The sequence below is a fragment of the Cucumis melo genome, chromosome 5 (genome assembly GCF_025177605.1).
Source record: "Cucumis melo cultivar AY chromosome 5, USDA_Cmelo_AY_1.0, whole genome shotgun sequence".
In the NCBI taxonomy this organism is placed as follows: domain Eukaryota; kingdom Viridiplantae; phylum Streptophyta; class Magnoliopsida; order Cucurbitales; family Cucurbitaceae; genus Cucumis; species Cucumis melo.
Window position 1 is genome coordinate 9,850,363 of NC_066861.1, and position 24,012 is coordinate 9,874,374.

Sequence of the window (24,012 nt, forward strand, 5' to 3'; positions counted from 1 at the left end):
CTTTTGCAAATATATTAAGTAGGCATTATTAGTGTTGTATTTGACGGGACATTTTTTTGTATTTTACACGCCAGGTCTTTGACCTTTTTTCGGGATTATGTAAATACTTTGCCTTTTTATATTTTTTAAAAGATCTCTATTATATATATTGGGTATATAATTTGTAAATAAATAAGAATTTTGTTTTCTTATCCATAGAAAAATTCTGCCACAAGATAGATTTTCCTTAAAAAAAATTTCATTTTTGTTAAAAAATGAAATGTTTCGAAAACAAAATCCTTCATAGAAAATTATAAAGTTGTAAAAATATTTATAAATATATAATAAAATATCATAATTTTTTTTGTCTTCTACCACACTAGGCTACTATTTATATTATCATGATACATATGAACAAATATAATAATGATAGTAGTGTGTCCAGCTCAATTTAACGTAATTTTACGTATGGAACAATTTTTTTTTTCAAGATTCTTGCTTCCATTTAGATTTGGTTATTCTTCTTTTAGATTTAATAGTTTAAATTTGGCTAGTCAAACCTAAACGATTTTTTCAAAGATTTTTTTGTTAAACGATAGTTTACATTTGGTACACAATCCTTTAGACTTATCATTTAAACTTGGATAGCCAAATCTAAACGATTTTTTAAAAAATTGTTTTAAGATTTGATCGTTTAAGTTTTGTTAGCCAAACTTAACTATTTTTTTGATTTTTGGTACACGATCGTTTAAACTTGATACATGATCGTTTAAGCTACCAAATCTAAATGATTTTTCTAAGATTCTTTGGTACACATCGTCTATATTTGGTCATTTTTGGTACATTTAGATTTAGCAATCCAATATTCAACGATTATCTTTTATATTTAGTCAACGATCTTAAACAACTAAATATCAATTTGAAAAAAAAATAAAAGAAGAATTGCATAAGAATAAGAGAAAAAGACAATCAAAAGAAAAAAAAACAAATCGCAGAGGAGGAAGAGGAGAAAGACGATGAAAAAGAAAAACAAACCTAGAATATTAAAAAAAAATAGTTACCTACATGGACTTTTTCATTTTGTTACTCAAACAATAAACATTTTGGCGATCTGTTATATTCATAAACATTAACCTTTGAAAATAACCTAAATTAACACAATCCAACAAAGATTTGGTCACATCAAAATCATTCACTTTTATATCTTTACAAGGGTGCTTAAATCTCCTAATTTAGTTGATTGTTCCCATTAACATTTTGAAATGATAATTTTATATTCATGACTTTTTTATTTAATAATATTTTTACTTTTGAAAAATTGTATACAAAAAAAATTTAGAAAAAACAACTTATAGCAACATTTTTTGTTATTCTTAACGAGCATTATCGATGATTTGAAAAATAATTAATGATATCAGATGATTATCAAAGGACTATCAAATGGTCTTCACTTTTAAATTTGTTATTTTTACAATTTAGAAAATATGGTGTTATAGGCTCTATTATCAAAAAAAAACTTTTTACTATTTTTATTAAATCCTTTCATTTATTTGTTATTTTTAACGAGCATCCTTCACGATTTGAGAAAAAACCTGGATAAGATCCGATAAAGGAAAATCTAACGTACAACTTAAAGTGAAATTTGAATCTACAATTTAATTGAGTGGACTGAATTTTGAGGATAAATGCTTTTTGGAATGAGGTAATATTTGTCAGACCTACTCTTGGATTCCTAACAATTGAATATGCATTTGAGATAGAAGTTATTTATTATTATTATTATTTTTATTTTGGCGGATTAAACAAAGATGTTGAAGCTAGTAGTGTTCATTTTGTTTAAAAGAAGAGTTCTTAGATATTTACCAGAAAGAGACATAGAGGTTTAACTCTTCCAATCCAAAATAAGTCTAGCAAAACAAATATAAATAGAAAAGAATGAATAATTATTTTATTTGGCAAAACTGCACTATAGGATAAAATATCTTTTTGATATTTAAATTTTGGATTTAGTTTATATATTTGATCCCTATATTTTAAAATCTAATACTTTTGTTTCTGATATTTCAATAACTCAATAATTTTAGTCATTTGAGATAACAAAATTATTGAGTAATATTTTAAAATCTAACCCTTTTTATTTGGATAGAAAATAAAGTAAAAAACATCGCAAGTAATATAATCATTAAAACAAAAGAATAATTTCTTTTTAAAGTTCTATAGTGACCCAAGCCAAGGTCCAATTTGACTTAAAGCAAGCCCAAGTCTATAGCACTCCTCCATTAGATATGGAGTCCTACATCCCAAGAGAGAAAGTCAAAATTTTGATAAATCTCGGCTCGTTCCCTGTAATCAAAAGAAAATGTTTTAGCCCACCTTATTTGATTTGAAGGCATGAAACCACGTAACTATACCAAAGCCACTTATATGACACATATCACAAATGGACGTTAAATGAAGGACTCTACAGTCCCACAACACCACCTGAAGAGGTAAGCAATGTTCCAATTGTCTTTAACCGAACCAAACATTTATTATACTAAATTAAGTATTGAGGCTCAGGCTACAGTACAAATTCTCTTTACCAAGTTGGTTCATATGTAATCGTCAACCCAAATGGAGCTTCTTGGTCAAGGGTATATGGTATATATCCAGTAGAGCTATGTTAAAAATTTGACTTAAAAACCAACATACAGATGGAATGGGTGGAAAATGTACGTTAAGTTAATAAAATGTATGAAATTCGAAAATGTTGATTATGAAAAATTGTATCCTCACTTTCTTAAAATATTCTTTTTTTCTGATTAGAATTGATTACTAAAGAAAAAAAAAAAGTAATTATGTTCGAAACTTACAAGTACCTAGAATTGTAAAACGATTTTTTCAACATTATACCACCAGCGAACTTGAGTTGCTTTCATTGTTCATCAATGTGCACACTTTAATAAGAAATATGTTCACAAAGATTCGTGTTGTATTCCAAAACTGGGAACCTTCTTTCTCGTGGAGGGATTTTCAAAGCAAAGTTGCTTAGCTGTAATCAGTTCGTTGAGAAGCTTCATTCAGTTTTTTGGTCCCAACAAAGAAAATAATCATTTTCCATATGCTCATACATAATAAAGTTCGGAGAATTTGAATTTTCTTCCTAGTTTATATGTCTGCTGTACTAATGCAGGTGCTTATGTCCAATCTCTAGCCTCTATATCACAAGTTTAATAATGGCATTCCATCTGCACAAACAGAGGGACCATCATTTAATGCAATAAAATATGTCTGGAGGTTCATAAATCGCAACTTGATATTTGCTATAAGGGCAACTTCAGTGGTTGCTTCATGTCATAATTTCCATCTCCATTAAGAAAAGAAAATTTTCATAAACAAAAACTTTTATGAAAAAATGACGAAATATATATTGCAAAAAAGAACCATAAAACTACCTGCTTTCTTCGGGTTTCATTTGTAGCTCTCACACGAACCATAAAACAGAAATGATATGTTGTAGCCAAAGGTTAATAGCTAATTTGACTGTTAAGAACATAATCATCAGATATTCTTGATACAACAACGACATTTACATAGTTTAATCTAGTTTGACAAGTATTTCATACCTCTTTGGCTCTTTTTCGAGCCCAAAAGCGCTCTTTCTCAGCAGCAACAACATTTTTATTTCTTGTAGGATGATCGCACTTTGGTGGTTGTTCACCTTGCTCATGCTTGGGCTGTTCCTGAACTGGAGTTTTATGGTGTAAAGTAGGGGGGCTCGTACCTTCTATATCAGATGGTGTTTATTTTGTGTGAAACCGAAAGACGTTCTTCAAGATGAGGATGCTCTTCTATTGTCTTCGCTGACCGGGAAGGTATGTTCGAGTTTTGCAACTGATGGTCATTAAAGGTATCACCAATATTACAACTCTCTTCATGCTTCTCCAAAGTATGAACTTATGTCTGCTTCTCTTTCTTCTCTAACTGAAGCTTCTTTGGAGGTGCCCTAAGCTCAATTGCATTTCGGGCACCACAGGCAACATTCTTTGAAGACTGGACTAAAAATCGCCCATGTCCATCTTCTTAGTAACTGTCAAATGAATACAAAAATAATATTAAACAAAACAAAATAGATTACTAAGTATATACCACCGAAAATTTGGTTTTTTTTTACGCATGCAAGTTTTGATTTCTTGATGGCCATGATAAAAGACCATCAGGAAAAAACGTGGTTATCTGGACAATCATGACCGTCAAGAAAAGATCTTTTATTTTGTTGACACATGCAAGAATTGAGGTTTCGTTGATGATAAAAAACCGTCAAGAAAGCAGTGCTTAATGAACTATACAAATAAAAAATATCATATTATTTAATGAACATTGCCCAATCAAGAAATCATGGAAAAACAATTTAGTTTGCCTTTATGGAAAGCTCATCAAGGAATAAATTCCATTGATGGGCTTACCTTTCAAAAACTCTTGTTAATGAGCAATTACGACCATCAAGGAAAATCTTTCTTGATGGGCATGAATCATCCAAGAAATAAGCAATTTATTTTTCAAATTGTTTTTCTTGTTGGGCAACGAGCGTCAAGGAAAATATAAGATTAATATTTATATTTATATTAATTGCTTCATTTCTTTTTTGCAATATATATTTCGTCATTTTTTCATAAAAGTTTTTGTTTATGAAAATTTTCTTTTCTCAATGGAGATGGAAATTATGACATGAAGCAACCTCTCACATTTGAATATAAAATATAATAAATAACAATAATAATTAAGAATAATTAAAATATATATATATAAAGAAAAGAGATAACTTGAGGAAAGCGTCCATCCTTGATGTTTACTATTTTTTCAATTTTTTTCAAAAAAATAAGTTTGCCAGCCATATTTCAATATCTCTTTGTAGTTTGAGATTTTAAGTTGCAACAATTTTAACAACGGTTGCAATAGAGTCGATTGCGACAAATATTTATAACGTTTAAACATGTCACAATAAATTAATACAAATACCTCTATTTAGTAATATAATGTTTTAAAAAATGTTATATCGTATGTACCACTCATTAGTTGCAACAACTTCTTTTATGTGTTAAGTAAATATTTTAATTCATACATTTGTAACTTTATTTTTTTAGTAAAAAAGTTTAATATTATATTGATTAAAGTAAAATCATAATTTTACCATTTTTTATTATATAAAAAACATTTACCATTTTAGTCGTAAAAGAGTAGTTATCTTAAATTTTTGAATTTTCAATACATATATATATTTTAACAAAATAGGTAAATTTAAATTTTTAATATATATATTTTAACAAAATAGGTAAATGGTAAATGCTCCCTCCCTATTTCTTATTTTTAGACCTATATTTTAGTACAACTCCCTATTTTTAGACTTAGCATTTTGCCTCCCACTATCGTGGGTCTAATTTTCTCCCTTCCTACCTCTTTTCATCCATTCTATTTCTTTCAACACCAAAATATTTTCAACTATAGGTTCTTGATACTTTCATATAGGCCGTTTACCAAATTCTTGTTTACAACGACTTGCTATTGTTAATTTTGTTTTCTTAACCTAATTTATGTTTACCACAAGAGAAGAATGACTACCAGAACTAGTTGAGGCGAAGCAAGGGTCCACAATAGAGCAACTAAAAAAAAAAGGTCACACAAGAAAGTCAAAGAAAATCAGTCTTACTAGCAGAAGCGACAATGGTGTCCTCAAGGGAAACTATGGCAGGAGTGGATTGGATCTCGGTTTGAGAGACGGCTGGAGGAAGTCGATCCACTTAGTTTAATTTGGCTCACTTGCAGGGACAAGATCTTGTAGGGACAAGATCCTAAAAGAGGGACCGAAAAGCAAGAGTTTTTTCTTTTCGGTTTGCTTGACCCCTTTGACTTACTGGCCTTGTTCGTCTTCTTGGTTTTTGCCCTGGATTCATTCCCCTTATTTTTCGGTGGCTTCTGACCACCCTTGACCGACTTTTTATTATTATTAGAGTTTCTAGATCCTTTATTATTGTTGATATAATGTATTTAAGTTGTGATGATCTACAACTGAAATTTACTTCTTTGATCTCTACCAACTGGTTGCATTTTTACAATTTTTTTATTCAGATAATTCCTTTAGTTTAAAACCATATTTTTTTAAATGGAATTTTGTATTGGAAAAGTGGATACTTGAATTTTTTTTATTTTTTTTATTTTTACCGCTTCTTTTCAAAAAAACTATTTTCACAAAGGACTCAAAAGCAGGTAATTAAATTCTAGTATTATGCTACAATCCTCTTTTATCTTCCTTTTCTCTTTTAATTTGAGTTGTTAGTGCCTTAGAAGTAAATTGAGACTTGCTACTATCACACTCATGTATAACCTTTCTTTCTCAATTAAATTGACTATCAAATTTAATTAAAGTGATATTGTTGGTTTCTATATCTAAAATGTAATAATAACATTTTGTTTTATTCATTTATTAATAGGGACAAAGAAACAATCATCAAGATATATGACGTCAAGTTCGAATGAGTTACTTGAACCTATTTCAAACTTGAAGACTTGTTGATGTTTAAGTAATTTTGATTACAAGTTCATTTTCATTTTCTCAATGATGTTGACAAATTTTGTACCAAGTTGTTTATACATTTTAATTTTATTAAATTATATGAAATTTGTGGTTGTTGGTATTTTGAAGTTGTTTAAAATTATTTTATAGTTGTGTATGCAAATTTGCATATTTTGACGATTCTGTAATTTCAAGTTTGATTACAGGTCGCATCACCAGTACAAATCTAGGCTTTAATGTCAGCTGGCAATCTACATCTATGATAGTGTTATTAAAGTCCTTTAATGTCGGTTAGGTTTTGATGTCAGTTTAAAACCAACATTGAAAATACCTTTAATGGTGGTTCAAAACCGACATTAAAGAGGTACAAAGTCAATCTTAAACCAACATCTATGGTCGTGTCATTAAAGTTCTTTAATGTCGGTTGGACTTTGATGTCAGTTTAAAATGATATTAATGTGGCCAACAATATCAGCTTAAAACAGACACCATAGATTCTGTTATGAAAATTATCAATACAATAAAACAGGAAAACATATATGTATATAGATCTGAGCCGGACGAATTCACGTTGTCTCCTTAAGACAAATTTACTCACCTCAGTGCTTGAGTTTTTAGAATAATTATCTCCTAGGATATAACATATTACCTTTCTTCTAAGAGTAGCACCCTATCTAGAAGATCAGCGAACAAAACTTTGTGGATCTACCGAACGTGAAGATTGTGGATAATGGAAAGAAAATAGTTTTTGGAAGAAGACAAATGATAATGAAAATTTTCCTCTTCTTCAACAAAATAGAAAAGAACCTATTTATAGACTTATTCGTGACCATTCGAAAAATTGCGTCCTTTTTTCTATAACACTTTTCATGAAGCGATGCATCATGAGTCATGAAGCGATACATCCACTCATGATGCATCCATTCATAAAGAAACACAAATAGTTATCGATTTTAATGAAGTGATGCATCCATTCATGATACATTCGTTCATGAAGAAACACAAACAATAACAATTTATTCCAACAATCCCCCCATAAATGGTAAGTTGACAAATGGAAGAAAATAAACGTTCGATATTTTCTAATAGAGAACTTGCATGAGGATAAGTAGTATAAACTTTGAACTTTTCCTAGTGAACATCAATTGGGTTTACTTGGTTAATCAGTGGACATGATGCCTTGAACTGTCAACCGTTCTAGAGTAAACTAACACAATAGATATCTCAAGTTTGTTCTCATGATTGTGTTCGTTTTGGCCTTGAACACCACTTGGTCTCATGAGTATTTTAGAGAATTCGCCTTAAAATTCTCATAGAAGTGGTCTCTTCACACTCACATAAGTGATTCCTGTATAGAAAATCGTATATGCTCTTTTTGATTTTTTTTATTATTAATAATTATCACTCACAGAAATCATTAAAAGCACGAAGCTTACCCTAAAACCATACTAGCACTACCTCATCATTTGTAGAATGGGTGAAAAATTTTAACGCAGTGTCATTATGTTACCTAGAGATCGATTTTCCCATTGAACCTAGATCTTGGGATCTCCAGTCAACTAGGTTGGGTTGCCTCTCTGGGTAACTTCATATTATAGGCTTTAATCCCATTCTTTTTTATGAACTTTCAACTAACTCCCTAGTTAGGCATTTCGTAAGTGGATCCGCAATATTATCTTTTGATCTCACAAAGTCAATTGTGATAATTCCACTAGAGAGTAGTTTCCTGATTGTATTATGTCTCTATCGTATATGTCGAGACTTACCATTATACATAATATTCCTTGCCTTCCAATAGTTGGCTGATTTTCACTATGTATACATATTGCAGGCACCGGTTTAGACCAGTTGGAAATATCTTCCAAAAAACTTTTGAAGTCATTCTGCTTCTTCTTCACTCTTATCTAAAGCTATAAATTCATATTTTCATTGTGAATCGTGCTATACATGTTTGTTTGGAAGATTTTCAAGATATAGCCCCACCTTCAAGAATAAAAATGTATTGTGAGATTCATTCATTAGAGAATCAAGAGAATGCTTTTTGTAACCTTTCTTCACAAGACATATTGTATGAAAAAACATTCTCAAAGAATGTTGCATTCCTTGATTCCATGTTTATATTAACATGTATATCTGAAATATCTAATTTATGAACTAAAAATTGATATGCAGAACTGTTGCTAGCATAACCAATGAGTATGCAATTAACAATTTTTTGTCCTATTTTTAATCATTTCAGGTTTAGGTATTGCAACCTTTACTAGGAACCCTCACACTTTTAAGAATTTGTATGCAATCAACAATTTTGATCTTATTTTCAACCATTTTAGGTTTAGGCATTACAACCTTTGCTAGGCACCCCTGTACTTTTAAAAATTCATATGAAGGTTTTCTTCCTTTCCATTTTTCACAAGAAATTTCCTATGTTTTCATATAGAAAATCTTCATACAATATATAATTAACCTTCAAAACATGGGGAGACATCATAAAATGTGTCATATCGCAAATTTGGAATCATTCATTTAAAAGATCATAAAATTTCCAACCATCAACTTGATTGTTATGTCATTTTTTTTCGTGTGCGTATGCATGCATGCATATATATATAGCATACTAATGATTCCCATAAATCTTGTCAAATCCACCACAATAATCATTATATAGTGTGTTATCTAATCCACTCCAAATGTGATTGTTGCATACATATGTTGAATATAATTTTTATCCCTCAAGTGCAAGCAATTTTGCTTTATTGGCTTCTCCTTCAACATTGCAATAGCATGAATTTTCAATATTAAAGCCAAAGAATAACATTTCTAATGGTCAATACACAAATGTATTAATACACAAATAGAGGAGTGCGATAATTTCCTCGATTTAAGGAAAGATCCCGAAATAGCAGACCTCTTTTTATATAAAACTCGGGAAAGCCTCTCCTATCGATCAAGTTCCACGAAAGACCGGTTAGCTCGAGCAAGAACCTCTCCTCTTTTGAAACTCAACATCAAGAAGAAAAGAAAAGCCACTTCATTAGTTGAGTCCGGGTGCAAATAATCTCTCATGGATTTATTGGCGCTGCACTTTTTTTCTTGGCAGGAACAAGTTATGATAGAATACGTCTGGTTTATCTCGATGAAATGGGAGGACTGGCTATCCAATTCCAAAAATATTTATGACTTTCAGTATCTTATCGATGGCTTCCCTTGCATTGCCTGGTATGAGCGATTTTGTTGCAGAATTAATAGTCTTTTTTGGAATAATTACTAGCCAAAAATATCTTTTAATGGCAAAAATAGTAATTACTTTGGTAATGGCAATTGGAATTATATTACTAGCCAAAAATATCTTTTAATGGCAAAAATAGTAATTACTTTGGTAATGGCAATTGGAATTATATTAACTCCCATTTATTTATTATCTATGTTACGCCAGATGTTCTATGGATACAAGCTTTTTAATGCTAAAAATTCTTATTTTTTTGATTCGGGACCACGAGAGTTGTTTGTCATCTCTATCCTTATACCTGTCATAGGTATTGGTATTTATCCAGATTTTGTTTTCTCACTATCAGTTGACAAGGTCGAAGCTATTTTATCTAATTATTTTGCTTGAAGTTTTCATAAAAAAATGAAACAACAATACTATAATAATTTTTTTTAATCATTCGTTGCACAATAAAAAAAAGAAGTCTTTTTTCTTAAGTTAAATAAAAAAATGAATTGGACTTCCTCATACATTTGGCTTTTGTGAGAACCATTTGAATCAAGTAATGTAGTGATTCAAAGGGTTCTCAATGTCTTACATACAGTCAGACCCTTTCTTGAATGAATTCAATTAGATGTTAATGTAAATGAACCATAACTATGTAGCCCTATCCCTAATAGATTGACCCCAAAATAGCATATCCAAATTATAAGAAAACCCATAGAGGCCACAATTGCGGAATTTACACCTTCAAAATCTTTATTTGTTCGCGTATGTAAATAAATTGCAAATATCGTCCAAGTAATAAATGCCCAAGTTTCCTTTGGGTCCCAATTCCAATACGATCCCCATGTCTCATTAGCCCATACTGCCCCTGAAAGAATACCTATGCTTAAAAAGATAAACCCTATACTAATAATACGATAACTCCAATGATCTAATTGTTGAATCAGTTGAGACTATAATAATTCTTCGAAGAAAAAAAGGAAGTGTTTCTTACAAAATAGTTCCCTTCGTTGATGTATTGGATCTCATCAAAGGAAAATAACGCATTTAATAAATTATTGCTTTTTGAAATGTAATCACTATAAGAGCTACTGAAAATAATGATCCACATAAAAGAGCTGCATAACCTAATACCATCATACTTACGTGCATCATTAACCAATGAGATTGGAGAGCGGGAACTAATAGTGGGGATTGATGCATTTTAGTTAAAAAACCTGAAGTAGCAAAACCTTGTGTAAAAATAATACTTGGCGCGGTTATTGCGCTTACACTTAAATGGTTTTTATATTTTTTTAAATAAGCAAATAGATGAATAATGAATAAAGCCCATGAAAGAAATAGTAATGATTCATATAAATCACTTAATGGTAAATGCCTCAAATAAATCCAACGAGTAACTAATAATCCTGTTATACAGAAAAAAGTAACTATCATGCCCTTTTCTGACGAAACATAGAGTCCTACGGTTTCATTGATTAATAAGGTTATTAACTGAATTGTAATGACAATTGAAATGACCGAAAAAGATATATGAGTTAATATATGCTCGAAAGTTAAAAATATCATAAAAAAATAAATTTAAAGGTCCCGCAATTCAATTATTTGAATTAATATCTGGGACTTGAATTATTAATTCTATTATAGAACTTTTTTTTATAAAAAAAAAATGGCATGCCGCCACTCGGACTCGAACCGAGATGCTCTAGCACTGCTTCCTAAGAGCAACGTGTCTATCGATTTCACCATAGCAGCTTTCCCGAAATCATAATAACCTATTATTATTCAATCGTCGAGATTGAAAAAATAGAATGAATTTGCAATTAAATGGAATATTTTTTACAAAATATTTATCGTGGATAAAAAACTCTTTTATCTTTAAAGAAATAGTAATGACTATTAGATAGTACCCATAAATCTCATGATGTAACCCAAAGATTCATAGTGAACTTCGATAGGGGCTTCTCTTGAAGCAATAAGGCGTTGATCTAGTCGTCATCGGAGCCACAAAGGACTATCTAAATTGATCCTTTTCTGGCGATAAGCTCCAATTGCATCATAGGAATTACAAAAAAAGGGTTCTTTCGTATATTTATAGTTATTATTGTCAATTTTTTCATTTTGATGATTTTTGCGATTAGATGGATTATACCGATTTGCACAAATACCTCGGCGATTCCAGCTCGTTAATACATAGAGTCCAATAAGCATATCTTGAGTTGGTACAAAAATGGCCCAATAGCTGAAGACAGGAGATTCATATGAGAAAACATAAGTAAACGCGCCTCCGCTTGAGCCTCCAAAGATAAAGGTAGATGAACAGCCATTTGATCCCCATCAAAGTCTGCATTGAATCCCTTACAAACTAATGGATGTAAACAAATAGCACGTCCTTCCACTAAAATAGGTTGGAAGGCCTGGATGCCTAATCTATGCAGAGTAGGCGCTCTATTTAGCAATACGGGATGCCCCTGCATAACTTCTTGAAGTATTTCCCATACAATGGGTTCTTTTTCCCGAATTTGACTCTTAGCAACTCCTATGTTCGAAGCAAAATGTTGTTGAATTAGACCACGAATTCAAAATGTCTGGAAAAGCTCTATTGCGATTTTGCGAGGCAATCCACATCGATGTAATGAAAGTGAGGGCCCTACAACAATCACAGAACGTCCTGAATAATCGACCCCTTTGCCAAGCAGAGTCTCCCGAAATCTTCCCTATTTGCCTTCAATTACATCGGAAAACGACTTGTAAACCTTATTATGGCCATCCCTCATTGGTTGTCCGCGGATTCCATTATCAAGAAGTGTATCCACGGCTTCTTGTACCAATTTCTCCTGACACATTACTAATTCTCCTGGCGTAGATCTACTTGTTGTTAATAGATCAATAAGAGTATTGTTCCGATATATAACTCTTCTATAGAGTGAATTAATATCCGAGCTCATTAGTTTACCCCCATGTATCTGAATGATCGGTCTCAACTCGAGAGGAAGAACAGGTAATAGACATAAAACCATCCATTCGGGTTCTATATTTGTTCGAATAAAATGCTTAGCTAATTCCATACGTCTAAGCAAAAAATCCTTTCTTCTTCCAACTTTTTGATCTTCTCATTCATTACCTGCGGGTCCAAAAAATAGCCAAGATCGGTTCTTCAAGAAGGGCTTAAAGGAACTGAGACTTGACTTCATCAGGTTAAGAGAGAGAGGAATCGACGACCTGGATCAGCGGATGAAGCAGAGGAAGCTCTTTCAGATGTCATCTCCGAAGCTTACCCATCAATACAGAGAGGGGAATCGGGCCTACCTTTATGCGCTCGATCCTCACGCCTCTCGCCTGGCTTATTTCTTCATTGATTTACTCGTCTTAGATTAGGCTGGGGGGGATGAAACTGAAAGAGATCCCTCTCCCCGAGAGTTGAGTTTGCCGAACCTTTCTTTTCCTTTTTTCAGAAAATCCAATCCTACTTTTCCTGCCCAAAATACCGGGAATTAGCCAAGTGAGATGAGAAGTTTAGTTTCTCCATATTCACTCATTCTTTTCCATCGCTTGATACTCTGCCAGACGTGGACCGGCTTCGCGTGCACCTGTATATCTTGAAGGGCAACTCAGGGCTAAGCACTTTGGGCGCTGGCTTTGAGAAAGGAAAAGAAAAGAAGAAGATTGAGAGGAGGAAATTGAATCGGTCCTAGAGAAAAGACATGAATGAAGAAGGAGAATTCATGTCTTAAGCAAATGATCTGAGATCCAACTCATCCTAGAAAGTTGACCTTTTCTCGGTTCTTGCATTTTCTTAGTTTTTCGAATCTATCTACTCTACGATAATTGAGTGAAAAATCAGGCATTTGACTTTCTTTCTCCTCTCTTTATCCGGACCAGAAACTAGAACTATAATCAAAGTCTGTGAATTTCTTTGATAGGCTTTCTTCTTTCATTGCCTTTTCCCGTCTTTTTTCTTGCATTTTCTTAGTTTTTCTCATCTTTCTATATAACAAAAATAGAGTTCAAAATCAGGCATTTGACTTGAAAAGTTGCTACTTTATAGGCCCAAAACCTAGCTTTTTGTTCATTTTCGCTAAGAAAAAGATGAGAAATTCTTTGAGCCTGATTTTCTTCTTCAATTCTTTAGGGAATGGTTCGACCATGAATTTCTCTTTTCCTTGTTCATTGATTCCTTTTATGAGAAAGAAAGTATATGATTCGAAATCCTGCTTAGTTTGACTCAGTGAGTACACTTGAATTAGTACGAGAATTTTGAGTAGGAAGTAGTACGATAAGTAGGACGCCCTTGCCTCACAAGCAAGAACAACTATGAATCTAGGGTCCCACTACGCGGGAAGAAGTTCCCACAACAGGAGAAGAAGATGTCGGTAGTCTTTTTTGATGGGGTAATTCAGTCACTTAATCAGTCAATAGGAAGAGAACCACCTTGTTTCGAGAGCGGGCGACCCTCTCTTTCATAGTCAAATAAAAGCCCACTACGCGTCGGACAACTACCGATATCTCAAAATCTCCTTTCTGAGAAATCAATGATTTAGTAAAATGGAATCAATTCCAAGCCTATCTGTAGGACTCCCAGAGCAAGAAAGAAGGTTCAATCAAGGCTCAAAAAATTTGAGATGCCTCCGTCCAAAAGACAAAGCTAAAGCTAGAATGAACTTATGATTTTGAAATTGATTTTCTTCTTCATTAATTCATTAATTCAAAGAACCTACTATTTGGAAGAAAAGGCGCGAAGCTCTAAGAACCCTCACTTAGAAGTCGTGCAAAAGAAGACCATAAAAAGATAGGGGAGCGAAGGAGGGCTGAAAAATGGCTGAAAAGAGGTTCCCACTTCCATCCACCTGATTCAAATCCCTTTATGAGAAGTGAGCCCTCTATTATTTTCCGTAATATTCTAGTCCATCTGGACGTAGTAGGCTGAATGAATATGAATGAGTTCCTTGCCTCCAGTTCTGCTGCGTAGTAGGCGCGAAGCGAAAGGCATTTATATAAGAAAAGAAGAAAGTCAGGCTCAATGCTCAGATAAGCGGAAGATTGAGTTTACGAACGAGATAGAAAAGAAAAGAAATCCATATATGAACTTTTCTCGTTAATGAAAGAGGAAGTCTGACCTTTAGCTCAGAGTACGGGATGAAGTACGACATTCACAGTGAAGTAGGATCCTTCGATTCTCTTTCAGTCGACTAAGCGAAGCGGCACATTCCAGCCCGTAAGTCTAAGGATATTCCTCATCATCTTATCTGACGTGCTCCCTATCTTATCCTTCCTCCGGGTGGCTGACTTTATCGCGTCTTTACAGTCGTGTGTAATCTAATCGTAATAATAGCTCTTAGTTCAGTTGTTAGCTAGCTTAATATAAGAAAAAGGAAGATAGAGTTTTTCATATATGAAAAAGGTTTAATATATTCATCAGATAAAGTTTAGATAACTTATCTAAATCTATCCTTATCTTTACTTAAGAAATCTAATCCCTTTTTTTCTTTAATAAAAGGAAAGAATTCCCCTTTGATCTTATATATTACCCAATGTCTATGGTTCCAATCCTTGTGAGCGTGAAAGTCCGCGAAGTGAGGAGTAGTTCATATTAGTCCACAACTTCTATCGAGGTCTCATTCGGTCCAAGAATGAGGAGTTGGTCCATTGCAGCAGGTTCGAGCCCTGAGGAAGGACTGGAAAGGTCCAGGGTAGGAAGGCGGAAAGAGGGGTCTGCGCGCTTTTCCTTTTCTGGTGGAAACTCTTTTTGGTAAGAAAGAACTGAATTCTGCGCACAAAGAGAAGAAAGAGAAGGAAGTGGCTTTTATCGCAACTACGCGCGTTGATTCTTGCTTAGTTATCCTATTAGGTTACATGTTATATACTCAAATCGAAGAAAATAGAGGACGATAAAGAGAGAAGTTTTTAATGCTCTTTTGATGAATCCAAGACTTTCCCAGGGACAGAGGTACCTTAGATTAGAAGCCCCTACATAAGAAGAGGGACTTAGCTTAGGACTGAAAGAAAGAGGATAGCCACTAGGAGGCCAGCTACTAGATACACACGCACTAATGGGGAAAGCCTCTTATCTAGGAGAAAGAAGGACATCCATATTATATTGGCTTAGAGGGATTACCTTTGAACTTCTTTGATGACGACCAATAGGACAATCCTTAGGTCAGGTAGGGTACTCCCATCCTGAGCACACGACACAAGAAGAAAGAGAGAGAGAGGCCAAGAACTTATGACTTCTTAGGACAACTCACTCAATAGGACCCAAGCCTCCATATCCATCCTAGAGCTCCTACAAACTCCTCCTAAGCACCAGGAAGTTTGAAATCCCTTTTTGTCTGATGCCCGGGTACCTGTAGAAAGCACCGACCTATATTATATGTAGGAGTTCTCACTGCACCGATGGCCATATCCTTCTCAGATGATGACCTACCCAATGGTAAGCTATCTCCCCATATCTGAGCCCTGAACTGAACTTATCGGCAATCGTTCAAAAACCTAAAGATCTGTGCCCTCTATCCACAGGCTAGGCTGCGCGCCCTTGACATTTCTGAGGACTCTCGGGCTCCATTCCTTAAATGGGCAAAAGAATGATCACTTGAGAAAAAGATGGAAGAAGGCGAAGCACCAAAGACGTTCGCTTTCTTTCTTTTTCCAGTTATTCCTATTCAAGCCTTATCTCTTCTTTTTTGATGGATGCGCCTGTGAACCTTTTTCCTCAGTCTTATTCGCGGGTATTCTTCAATCTAAGCCCAAAGATGAACACGTCTTTGTCAGCAATACGAACTCAAGTTGCGTATTTCAAAAGAGAAAATGAGAAAAAAGCACAGTCCGAAGAAAATGGATGACGTGGGAAAGGCGTGCTTGATCCCTCCCCCTAGTTCCCAAAAAAGGATGAAAGAGTTCACAGCACAAAAAGTCTATGTGTAGCAAATGCTAACTGATTCTAAAAGAGACCCTTTATCGACGTTCCAAAGATTCCACTTTCTCGGCGGGATTTATCGATGAGTCCAAACCCTATTGATTCAATTTCACCTAACTCTTTTTCATTAGAAGAAATGTTTGCATTATAAACCCCCGTAACATGGAAAACTCTCTCTTTAGTAGTCATTCGATCTGTTCCGGCGGAGGCAGTTTCATAAGTCCCCGCTGAGTCAGTACGATAAGCTGGGGAACATAAATAGGAATGAGCACTGAAAGAGGGAGCAAGGGAGTCTGATCTTGAATAAGTGGCAGAAGTTGCCTCATCTCTTGATTGGTAAGTAAGCTCTTATTAATACGAGATTAACTAGGAAGTGCGAATCTCTTTATCGTAGATATATATAGTGATGTCCTTTAAGCATTGGCAGTTGGATAGGTGTGAATCCACAGGTCTTTTTCTACACTCGGGTGCGCTTTCTAGATATCTTTCCGTGGAAGAAGCCCTTCCTGTAGCTGAGAATGCTAGTGGATCCCTTCTTCGATTGGATTGGGGTAAGTAAGAAAGATAGCGTCATCGACCAAGGCTTACAGCGAGCGAGCCCTCCCTCACTATATTTTCTTTTCTTCTTTCATCAGTCTTTCTAGCTTTTCTGCTTTCAAAGCAATTATTCATAGAAAGATTGAATGGACGAGGAGTTTGAGTCTTTTCTAACTCCCATAAATTTCTTTCAGTTTCTGGCGCGGATTTCTCAACCAAGCATCATTCTCCTTTCTACGCATCGATACCGATCCGAAGGTGCGAAGCGAAAGAACTGTTAAGGCTCAAAGAATTTGAGAAATTCCACTAAAAAGTCCCATTGGACTCCATTGATCTTTGGATAACCTGTTGGGGACTGTCTTTCTGACCCGGGCTGACTCAGTCTTTAGTCTTTGTCAACTCCTTACTCCGCCTACCCCCTACTCAATTTCTAATCCTTCATGAGCAGAGGACCCATCCTCCCCCTTTTTTCTTAGAGCCTCAACTCCTACGGAGCGTCCTACGTAGCTTAATAGAATATGATCTTTCTCCTAGGCTTTTCCTGCTTTGTCCCACTCCGCGGTTCCACTTTCACTTTCTGGGAGTTTGACCTCTTCTAAGTCCGGTATAAGATAGATCTACCTTCATGTGCGTCTGTCTTTCGTTTCGTCTCAGTTCTTGTCGTAGAGGTAGTCTACTACGGTCTTTCAGTTGTAGGACCATTGTCAAAGTGTCAAACTAAGTCCCTCTGGACCGAGAAGTCGATTCGTCCCTTTAGTTTAGACTCTTTCCCTTCTGCCTTCAAGTAAGGAATGCTTTTTCGCTTCGCACCTTTATTGAGCTGACCAAGCAAGCGCAACCACGCTTTTTCTATTGAGAAACTGAGCTTGAGCTGCCAGATCGAGCGAGAGGTTGGGCCTTGAACTAAAGCTGATTAACCTAACAACAATTAAGAGATTTTGGACTCTGCTTGCTTTGAGTGCAGCAAGCCGTTAGGCCGCACTTCTACTTTAGTGCTGACGATATAAAAAGGTTAAAAAGCCTCGGCTAAGACCCATAAGTGCCAAAATTATATAAGTGGTAAAAAATAAAAATTATTAAAATATTGCCAAAGGAAAAATCTCAAAAGTGTAGGTAAATACATAACAATCATGTTGCACTGCAGCTTTGAACCAACATAGTGCAGTGAAACAGTCAATCATTCTACTCAAACAGAGTCAATCACTACCAACATAGTGCACGTCACATTATACTCTACATACATATTATACATTAGAGAATTGTGAAAATACAATTAACTTAATTTATAATTCTGATCTTCATAAGTAAGTAACCACATTTGGCATTAAATCAAGTTTTCTGACTAATAAGCTCAACATAAGAAATCTCACCTATACTCTTTAGCAAGTATTCTTGGAGTTGGACCACTGAGATTATTATTCAATAAATCCCTAGAAAGCAAAGCATTTAGTCACTTATGTGAATCATGCTCCATTCCCAATTCACTCTATGCGTTGGAATGGAGATGTGATCACCTAGACAATATTCTACACGAGATTCCATGCAATGAAATCGATAAGGATATCTAGTAAACGGAATTAATAAGACAATCGCAAGAAACTTAACAAGAAATGAAGACTTGAAATTTTTATTGATAATTCAAAGACAGGTACATCTTGTACTTTTAATATATTTTTCACACAACTAATACACAAGATGCAACAAGACTTAGACTTTCCTCGCATAGGTACTCTATGCTATGTGGAATGAAAGAAAACATTTGAAGGATTAGACAAATACATCTAGTGAGTGGGATCTTTTATCAAGCATTTGAAATAATCGTTTATCATAAAAGGCGTTGTGGCAAAATACAAAGCAACCATTCTTCAGTTTATCGTGTCGTATGACTTTCGCATACTAGGAGTTATTCCATAGATTTACTTTGCACAAAAAATTACGTTTTAGTGTACCCTCTCCTTGGCTCAAGCGTTTACCACTCTTTTATCAAGTTGTAGCCATGCGTAGAAGTCTTGACGCATTTACAAGTATTATCATTTTTCTTACGCATAATGCAACCTTCCTATGCCAGATCACACAATAAGTAATAGGACATCTCACACTAGATCACACAACAAGCGTAAAGCATCTCATACCAGATCACATAGCAAGTATGGGACATTCTATCCAATATCACACATCATGAATTGAACATTCTATTCCAGATCACATAGCAAAAATAAAACATCTTATCACAAGGGTACAAAAATCATCTTATTTCAATTTTAACAACTCTTGTATATTTTCTAGACATCATCATTTCACGACGTAATGTCAAAATCAATCTCCACACATATAACATCATGCAACATAAGACTTAGAGAGGATGCTTCTATTAAAAAATCATCCATAACTACTTTATCGTTTAACAATCACTTATATTTTAAAGGTGTAGAAATATAATCAAAATCATATGGTTCATGATTTTAGAGAATATACGAGGAATTTGAACATATTTTAGAAAACCCTTTTCTTCAGTTTGGAAGCATTTTAGGAGAACACTCACATTTATAGTTGACTAGCTTCCTAGACCAAAGCCTCCCTTACTCCTCAGGAATCTGTGTTGAGCTCTCATTCTGCATCTTAAATCCTTTGGATACTTCGTTAGTTTCTTCTTTTACAAATTCAAGGTAAAAGCAGCTTCAAATGACCTGAGTTCCTTTATTTATAGATCTCTCCAACGACTTTTTTCATGTCGGAATGATTTCTCTAACCGACGAGGAGAGGGGCCCAATCTCAAAACTCCACGTGCTTCTGACAATACCTTATCCTGAACTCGGATTGGGCGGCTGGGTCAAACCAATCGCCGACCTACTGACATTTGGGTTACATTATTGATTCTCAATGAAGTACCTCAACTTGTTTGTTTGTTTAACCATGTAACCTTCTCCATGTAGAGATCTTTCATCGCATAATCCTTCCTCAAGTCACGAGGCCTTCATCGCGTTGGGTTATGCGATCAAGGCCTTACACAAGGAATTTATACAAAACACTTACAAAAAGGAAAGGCCTGAGATATTTGTAATAGATTCGGGTATTGGTCCACTTTAACTTCTTACTACTAAGCTTCAAATGAAATGAAATACCAATCATCCCTCGTCCCCATGGTCTATGTATGGGGTAAATTTTGTAACTCTTCCATGTTATTAATACAAATTCAAAGATCTAAAAAAGCTTTCACTAAAACAATAACACTACTCTCGTTTCACGTCAAATAGCCTATCTATAGAAACCTCTAGAAATCTAAAATTATTTATGCCCTGAATGCTTAAAGGTTTTTGATTACAAGAATTGATTACTTTCAATTTCAACATAGCAACGGTGAGAAAAGAGAAAAAAGAACTCAACATCAACAAGTAAAAAGACAAAACTACTCAAGAAACCATAACTTGCGCATCAAGTTCACACTAACCTGAGAGAGATTGGATGCCTCAGTTGGGCGAAAGCAAGCACAATAGCCTCCTCCACCTTTTGTTTTGCGAAGCAAGCTAAAACTTAATTTAAATAGAAATTGGAAATAGGTAGGTGACCACATATACCATAATTTAGAAAAGAAATGAAAAAGAAAAGAACAGACTTATACTTGATGATTGAAGTTCCCAACGTTCCTCCTCCATCCCCCAAACAACCTCCCCCCCCCCCCCCCCCCCCCCAAAAAAAAAAATAAATAAATAAATAAATAAAACAGAGAGAGAGTAATGTATCAGAAAGAAACCTTCAAGAAAGCAAGTTCTTTCAATCCCATTTCAACAGATAACATGTTCTCAATCTTTCCTTCTCCTGTGAGATGACTTATATCAGGAACAAGGTTGTTCCTGCTCCCGGGATCCAGGTCTCCAGGTAAATGTAAATGGCATTACGGAAGTGTTAATATGATAATGATTTAGATGGCAGTGGCAGGAAAATCAATAACTATAGTATAAGCACTAAAAAGGAACTAACCTTTTTGAGAAAATTTCCTCTTAGCCTTTTGCCCCGCAGAAATAACAATTTCAAATGCAGTGGTGCTAAAGATGAACAATGTTCATACTTGGTCACAACAATATCCATACAAATGCCTGAAAAGCAGAAAAATAAATATGGCAAAGCAACAAGCAGGGTTAAATAACTGCAAGCTATTGGCCAAATGAAAAGACTAGTAAAAAGGTTTGCACATACTAGGAGGCTGAGGTTCTGCAATAGTTCATAGATGATAGAGTTCTAAGAAAAAATTGCCTAATGATTAAAATTTTTCGACCACAGGTTTATATAATGCAAAAAACAAGCAACATTTTCTTTCCACTAAATTCAACTAAGAACTTCAGCATATGAGAAATAGAAAACTATGTAGAATTCAAAGTAACAAAAGAAAAAGATATGCCATCTGATTTACCATATTTTGGAGCCAGGCCCCAATAGCGAGCAAGCGAAATACATTCATCCTATTATCATCAAACATCACATTCCCAAACATCATATTTCATTTATTTAGATATAATATACATTATATTAACGTTTCATCACATGGAATCGAGTGAAATGGAGTTGCAGACATAGTTCATGAAAGAAAAAGAAAGCTCATATATATAGAGCATGATCTAGCAGTTCAAACGAGTGTGTTTTCTCTAGCCGATACTTTTTTGGAGAAAATAAATGAAGAAAGTACATGTTTAGCCATCAAAACTTCACGACTGCTTTTTCAATGTGATAGATTTACAATAGAAAAGAAAAGAAAAAGAAAAAACAAAGAAAGAAAGACGGTGAGGGAAATGAGAGAGAGAAGAGTGAAGAGTTCTACCTTTGGTGTTTTTGGACTCCTACCACCGAAAATCGATGAGGGAAATGAGAGAGAGGGAAAGGCAAACCGAATGATAGTTCATGTGAAAAATCTTGATCAATCTGGAGGAGGGCAAAAAAGATGCTTGTAATTAAGAAAGAAACCTAGCTAGATATACTAAACTAGAAGTCTAGAAAGGAAGTCAATGGGTAGAAAAGAGGTAACAAAAGAAGCAACTCCCGCTCTGCAGCAATTCACTACTTAGCTTATAAAATAAGACCTCGAGAAAATCAATTGCAGAAATCATAGGTGGACAAAGAGCAAAAATCCTGACATGCTGATGTTTACTTGGAGAATATCCATGCTTCAAACCAAGAATCAAGAATTTGAGCAAGACTCTACCTGTGAACACTGCGCAAGAAGTTTTACCCACGCCGGCTTCGAATTTGATTTGGGCATTCTCATTGTGCGCTCCTTTGTTCGATTAAGCATGCTAGCCACAAGCGCCTTAGATTTCTACGCATCGGCTGCAACATCACCTATATTCGACATGAATTGATGAAATTGATCAAAATGATTATCATTAAAAACAAAATCGTTATCCAACAAACATAATTGAGAATGAGAATATCAGCAGTGATCAAAATAAACTCATTATTAAACAAATAACCAAGCTTGACAGAGTTTTCAGAGAAAGAATCCTTTATGCAATTCAGATTTTTACGGTCACCAAAGCATAATTTTCAAGTAAACTCAGCATCTATTCACTTAACCGGCATAATTTTTCAAAACCACATCTTATATTAAAATCACAACAGACATCAAACCCCATTTTTAAAATTTTAACAAAAAACAGAGCTAACACAGACCAATGGTGGTATTAAATCACAAACAATAAAGGATTAAAAAGTTTCCCACCGACTCAAATGTTTGCACACCGAAGAATATATATATGATTAATAAGAATATATGTATAATCATTATTAATAAAAAATTCATAAGCTTAATAAGAATATATATATATGTACCGAAGTTAACTACAAATGGATACAAAATTTTATCTTCTGCTTAGACAAAATTGATACAAAGCAACCTAACCATTCTCTCTTGTGTAAGAATGAAATATAGGAACTATTTTTCCATAATTTCCATAAACAATCAAGGAAATCAGATGGAAGATCTCAAAAAATCAAGACCTACAATCTCGCGAACATATTAGTGAATTACCATTAATAGATATTCTGTAACCTAATGCACTGCAAGAGTGCGTTGGTTAGCTTCTTCACGTCTTCTGTTGTATGCTTTGCGCTCAAGGTCACTCGAAGTCTGAGATGGGAGTAGAAGACAACGCAATGACACAGTTGACCAGATCAATGGTTAATTAAATCAGAATAAAATATTCAATATTTGACTTAATTTTATTAATCAATCAAATGACCTATACATCGGCAATATAGGACCCGTTTGGTAATATTTCTGTTGATTGTTTCTTGATTCTTGTTTTCTGTTTTCTCTTTTTTGAGAATAAGAAATAGGAATATGTTTGATAACTGTTTCTGATTCTTCTTTCTTTAAAAAAAGAAAAAGAAACAGAAAATATGTTTGGTAACTGTTTCTTGTTTTTTGTTTTTATTATTTCTCATTTAATAGTTTGTTTGATTGTTCATCTTCAAGATTTATTTTTATTTTACTAATTTTATTTTATTCATATGTAATTCAATTAAACATTAAATAAAAATTTATGTCCTGTATTAAACATAAAAATGAAAATGATCAAAAGTACTTTATATCATTTAATACAAAGAAGTCCCACTACACAAATAAAAAGAATAACAGAAACATAAAATTATATCTATTCTTCAAATGTTGCCCAAATTTGATTCGCAATATCATCTCTCACTCGGACCATTTTCCGTAGATGTTGTCGACTCACATCTAATTTAATTATATCATTATGCAAATTGGCCGACAAATTATGTGTATCTTCAACGATCATTAATTCATTGCTAAAGTCATTGAAAAGATCATCT

General features: G+C 34.1%; 1 long non-coding RNA gene across 6 annotated transcripts; it reads right to left on the minus strand.

Moving 5' to 3' along the window:
• Positions 1 to 2,751: 2,751 nt before the first annotated feature.
• On the minus strand, positions 2,752 to 23,352 carry LOC103496941 (uncharacterized). 6 transcript variants are annotated; one of them, XR_007820706.1, is made up of 9 exons: positions 23,210 to 23,352; positions 22,385 to 22,521; positions 22,004 to 22,104; positions 21,169 to 21,284; positions 20,942 to 21,060; positions 20,639 to 20,720; positions 3,585 to 4,048; positions 3,414 to 3,501; positions 2,752 to 3,206 (listed from the first exon to the last, which is right to left on the minus strand). It is a non-coding gene; the product is annotated as an uncharacterized LOC103496941 (long non-coding RNA). The 6 variants fall into 6 exon arrangements; XR_007820707.1 differs by lacking the exons at positions 2,752 to 3,206; positions 3,414 to 3,501; positions 3,585 to 4,048 and adding an exon at positions 9,180 to 9,742; XR_007820709.1 differs by lacking the exons at positions 2,752 to 3,206; positions 3,414 to 3,501; positions 3,585 to 4,048 and adding an exon at positions 18,371 to 18,620.
• Between the last annotated feature and the right edge of the window lie 660 nt (positions 23,353 to 24,012).